Source organism: Teleopsis dalmanni, chromosome 2 (genome assembly GCF_002237135.1).
Source record: "Teleopsis dalmanni isolate 2A chromosome 2, ASM223713v2, whole genome shotgun sequence".
NCBI lineage: Eukaryota > Metazoa > Arthropoda > Insecta > Diptera > Diopsidae > Teleopsis > Teleopsis dalmanni.
Window position 1 is genome coordinate 14,813,244 of NC_051847.1, and position 6,414 is coordinate 14,819,657.

The following is a 6,414-nucleotide window of genomic DNA, read 5'->3' on the forward strand; positions in this document are numbered from 1 at the left end:
TCATCTAAAGTATTACTAGCAATTATTTTATGAATATTTGCGGCTGTGTCCGCACACACATATACATTTAAATCAAAGTAGAATCAAAGTAATTCCACGAAATGAATACTACAAAATTATATTTTGTTTTTCATTTTTTTAATATCTCAAAAGAAATCATTTATTGTTTTCATTCTGGTGGTAATGTCCCAGTAGTAGAACAATGTAGCCAACTTATAACTGATTATTGATCGAAAAAAATCAATTCTCTTCAATATTGTGATAACGTACACGCTCCCACACCTTATATAAGCACAAGAAGGTTAAAGGAACTAACTTGTGTTAGTGTCGAACTAGAGTAGTTTACATCTTCGTTCCCTACACAACCTATAGTAGCACTGTATAGCACCTATAGTACCTATTGGTACTGTTTATTCACCATTTTATTTTCAAATTGAAATCATTGTAGTTATTTATGACGATGCCTTTATAAATAATGCTTTACCAACTTCCTTTGGCAACCAGTATGCCACTCAAATCATAAACTTTATTTGCCAATAGCCGACATATGCTATGGTTTTTCTTCAATCATCTACCAGCCCATTTGCGCAGATGATGGCAATTGCAGCAATAAGCAACCGTTTGCTATATCCAATGATATTGTTAGCAAATGCAATGAGTTATACATTTGTAGAATACTGTGACATTACAATGAATACCTGCTCTACGTATGATCGATATTAAAGTTATCACAGGATAAGGGTCATTCTAACTGAAAGTTTGCATAGTTCATTCGATTTTATAGCACATATTTCCGATTGATCACTTGTATTTGAGAGACTTTAATTTAGAAGATATTGATACAAAAATCAATATCGTATGTAGTCATTTCTGCTACATGTAGGTATAGTTTTATCGGTATATTATGTATATAAAAATACTCAAAATAAATTTCTGAAAAAAATCACTAAAATATCATAATAATAATTAAGTTGCACAACATACTAATTATAAAATTTAAGCACCGAAAAGGTTAAGTACGTTGTACATGACAATACTTTAAATCAAAATTACTCAGGTATTGTGTAGCTTAATTCTTTGTAACTTTGGAAAGGAAATTAACAAAATTTTGATATCATGAAATATATTTGTATAAAATTAAATAGTATAGTTTTTAATTTCAAACTAAGTAAATCAGCCAACTCAAGGGTTTTATTATCAGATACAACTACTCTGCCGCTTCCTGGTACAAAAATAATCACATGTCAGCAATGCAAAAATAGGAACCACAAAAAAGATGTTATTATCATCAACATATCAAGTGTTATTCAGTAATAATTGTACCAACAATGTTGGCAATTAAATTCCATTACATTGTAATGATAGCATGTAATGATTATTGTAAATTGAATAAAACAATGATCTTTGTTATATTTTTTGTGAAGACATGAATCTGGGCATGCGACAAGCCTCTATATAAGCACTGTAGAGCAATTGAATAGTGGATTTCTTTGTTTCCATTTTGTCTTTTTTAAGTAACTCAAGTTTGTATCTTTTGTGTTTTGTGTTAAATTTGCAACTTTGTTACGCCCCAAACAAACACGAAATATCTTCACATTTCAAATATCAAAAAACCCATCGAAATGGGATTAAGTAATGCAATGTTTACCATTAAAACTGTCGCACGTTGCTGCAATTCAAAGAAAGCCTTTTCATACTCTAAGATATTTTAACTTTTATTTTTTATGAATATAATTAAAAAATATTACGCAAAATAAAATTGAAAAATAGGTGAAGTCAAATGAATTAAGGTTATTAATAAATATGCATGAACTCATAATTATAAAATAACAAAATTATTATAATCTCTGCTTTTTAGTTACTCCTACGATTTGAAATACTAAATTTAAGGTATTAAAATCTTAAAGTATACCATTAATTTATTGTTGTATAGATTAATATTTTATTCCCACAAATATTAAAATAACTTTATATTGTATACCGCAGCATAATTAATAATTTTTTTCATTAAAAAACCTAATGTTCAAATATAATCCGAATATCAAAACTAGTGAAACAGCAGGTTTTATATTCATCACAAGATTACTTAACTAACCCAGATTAATCACTTTTACACTAAATCAGTAAACATATGCATGTATGTTTGGGACAACACAAATATAGTAACGACCCCATCAGTCACGCGTTCTGGCATCAAGCAATGATCCCTACTCTTGTCCCTGTTATCTATAATGTGTAAATTCTATAGTACATTATAACAGAAGACTGCAACCAATGAAGAAGAATGATATGAATCACTCTCGAGTAAGAGACCAATATAATACCATGGACAAAATATTGTTCATACACCTAACCCAGAGGACCACTTAAACATTAATTAAGGGAGAAGTAAGCAGCGCACGTGCAACGTTGAAAAAGATAGGCGCGATTCCCTCCATTAAGTAAAAGTGAATCATTCGATCATGTCCTTAATTTCGAATAATGACAGCTCTGTCAGGGCATAAATAGTAGGGGTTCTACAGATGTAATATCTTTTACTAGCCAAAGACATCACTGATATATAAAGTGAAACACAGTTTCCTTCTTCTCTGCAGATTAATAACCAGAGCAAATCTCACTATTGAGTACAAAAAAATTTATTTTATATCTTAATAAAACACAGTAACCCGTCTGCACGAATATCGTATTACTTAATAGTAGATTCCATTTTAGTTAAAGCCAATGACTAGTACGATTCTTGTATAAATTGGACCAAATAAATCGTTCAGTCTCACAGAATCTGCATCCACCTAGATTTTTTAGCTATTGCAAAATGTTTGAGGTAATCATTGTGAGTGGGATACCAATATCTAAGCAATTAATTTAAGACAGTAACATGCTTAGCAAGCTCATGTGCTCTACAATTATCCTAAATGACACAGTATTCAAGTACCAACATGAGTTGGAAACTAGCAAGCCTATCCAATTAATGCAAAGAAGCTTGACATTCTAGAACTGTTAAGGATTGACCATCCGATATGATTAAGTTACTTACTACGGGAATCTTGTTGTTCAGGACGCATTTAGTTGCATAGTACGCTTGCAAATAAAAAAAATGAATGAAAAAGACATTCACAAAGCAACTCGAATACTAACTGGAATAAGTAGCAACATTTTCCTATTGTCACATTTATATCTAAAAAGACTTTCTTCTTATGGTCCAAGTAAAATATCAAGTTACCATTCCTACGGCAGGTGTTCAAAGCCATATATCGACAATAGACTGAACCGTGTTTATGAGACTTTGGGTTACGGATATTACAAAGCTGAATTGGAAAAAAGTTCCGAACATTCAAAGCTTGGATCTTCCTGTTTATTAAAGATATTTAGAATCTGTTTTTAAAAGATCAATGATCAATCTTGAAAAATACCTTAAACATATGATCTCTTTTTCTACAACATTGTAAGTTAGGAGCCTCTCTTTAACTACTATATTATTAGTAAAATATATAAGTAAAAGATCAGTAATAAATAGAAACCGAAAAACGCTTTTCTAGTCTCAGCTTTCTACAATATTGTCTACAATTGCCAGCCATACGAAAACTAAGTCTACAGAGTTTGAACCATAGAAGAAACATATAAAATTGGCACATTAATGTGCAATTAATTTTATTTCCGTTTTGAGGTCAAACTATTCTGTACTCTTTGGTCCGTCCTTTTAAGCTCTATTGGGTACACACCCTCGCCTTCCAAGTTTTGTTTTTATTTGAATACAAATTGTATTCTTAATTAACTTTGGGGTGTATGAAGCGGAACGCTACTTCTTGCATGAGTCAAAACCATTACATTAGAACCTCTTAATATACCTACAAATACCCATAAGCAGTACACACATGAGTATATGTAATTCTTAAGATGGCAGCCAACAAATTAGTGTGCAAAGTCTAAAAAATGAATACCTAATTACACGTGTTGTTGTTGTTTATTGTTGTTGTTGTTGTTGTTGTATCTGAACAAACTACGCCGGAAACGCAATTGTAAGGTGCGTGTTAACGTGTGGAGTTCGTTGCGATTGTTTGGGCGTTCAATGCTAAGATTTTTACTTTTTTGCAGATAAATGTGCACATGTGCACATATAAAATAGTATCTGTGGAAAAATCAACAACGCAATTGCAAATGAGAAGGTTTTTAATTTTAAATTTGTAACAACTTCAATTGAGTTTAAGGTTCAAATATTTTCTTTCTCGAATTGCATAGCATATGTCAGAGGAAACTGCATTTCTTTCTGCTCAGCTATATAGCAGAAATATAAAAATGCAATTGAAGTCGCTGTCTTGTGAATTTCTATAGAGAAACTATCTCCAATGCTATTTAACTACAAATGATAAATTTTCTTATAGTCACAGTGAAGAAAAAGACTACTTACCGAATTAGCGTTTCTTGGAAAGACAAGAAAAAAGATTGTCTCATTCTGTTCACGGTTCGTTAAACAAAAACAATTGTTTTTCTTTACATGTTTTTAACAAAATTTTGTTCTGTTTTATGTACTGAATGTAATTTGTGTATTTTTTTTTTTTTGCAACTCGTTAATTGCAATTATTTTTGAGTCATTGGTCTTGTAACATTTGTAAATAATTTGACTACGCTTAATTTGCATAAAAACGTAAGAATTTCAACAGTTCCATTTGCATATATTTCCACATACATAAATCCGTTCTATGAATATTTTTTAAAATTTAAATAGCTAAACAGATTAAGGCTTATAGCTAAAACGAGTACCACTCAGCATACAAAGTGACATAGTAAACATATACAAATCCATAAATTATTTTAATTTATTCTTAAATCGTATATCAGCATACATAAGAAGTATAATTAAATAATTGATATATGTTATATTTATACTAACCTCATTAATAGAACTATAATGTGTAATGTGACAGATATGATTATACTACTGGAATGACACCAGATCGCAAAAAAGAATTTAGTGCTGTTTATAGCAATTTTAAGTTTGATATTAGAATCAGTGAGAAACTAAGTATGAACTATACTTACTTACTTAGTTGGCTATTACAGAAGTTGGTCGTCCTTGTCCGCGTCAATTAACCTATGAACTATAACATAGTTCCTTAAAATATTCAATTTTAAAGTATTGGAACCAACATATTATTTGCATATATTATTTTTGATAAAATCAATTGCAATTAAATATATCTGCAATGTACTGTTCAACACTTTAAGTATTTCATTTCAAATGGAATTTTTTTTTAAAACCTAAAACTGTACTTTTTATTTATGTATTATTTAATGAAATTGACAACTGCAATATTTCATTTCATATACAAAATAAGTCAAACTAATGAACTAATGCAAATGTCGCTCATGAATCTATAATTAAAGGATTTTGTGTACTCAATAAAACCAGTACAAATGCAATTTATTAAAAAAATAATAGAATTTTACAGATAACAAATTTACATTGCATTTACATACAATACTATTTGTTTAACACTTTACACCTTTTGACAAATGCAGACCCTTGTAATTTGAATACAATTTTTCTACTTTTTCAAGCAAAATCCTAATGAATTTTATGTAAATTACTTCGCACTGATAAATATACTTTGTTGAGAGCACAAAAGATATTTCTGTGCGAAAGTGCGTAATTTATACTGACACCGTTACAACGCCCAATGCACCCCACAGCGAAAATTGCATCGAAAGCCAATGGTAAGTATCTGCGCTGAATGTACGTAGTATCTCGTTTAGATTCAAGTTACATGGCATTGTAATTTGTAAGGGGGAGAGATAAGTGTAAATGAAAAAATGCGTTTGCAATGGTTACGCATGCGCATTTGCATATTTAAGCAATTCGATACGCAACGTTTGTGGTTCTAAATAAATACATGAATTCATGTAAAATTGTGTTATTCAAATACTTTTGATTACAAGTACTCGTAGCTGTATATATATTTAAATATACTTATGATGTTATGAAAAGATAGGTTTACAAAAAAAAGGGAAAAGGAAAGGAGGAAAGAAAGTACAATTTGGCTTAGTTGCACCGTAATTATTTTGCACTATTTCATAATTAATGTCCAGAGCGTAATAATTATTTATTTTTATAAGAATACTTTTTTGTATTAATATTATTTTCATTATTATGAAGAAAAGATATTGTTTAGATGTAAACAAGTCTATTGTTATCACATCCATTCATATAACTACTATTATAATAGAACAGAGAGAACTAAATTAATATCCATTTAACTAGCTATGTTATTTATTTATTTAAATAAACTAAAGCGAACTTTAAAGGGTGGATCGTTTTGCGACCTACATTCCAGATGGCCTAAATAATACCATAGTATTATTAAAAACTAATATTCGCAATATTTATGAAAATTTATAGAAGAAGTTTCTATTTTTTTC

General features: G+C 29.7%; 1 protein-coding gene across 1 annotated transcript in view; it reads left to right on the forward strand.

Annotated features, from left to right (window-relative positions):
* The window catches only part of LOC119673978 (extracellular superoxide dismutase [Cu-Zn]-like), a 21,761-nt gene that overhangs the window by 7,008 nt on the left and 8,339 nt on the right, over positions 1-6,414 (forward strand). The gene's annotated exons all lie outside the window — the stretch shown is intronic.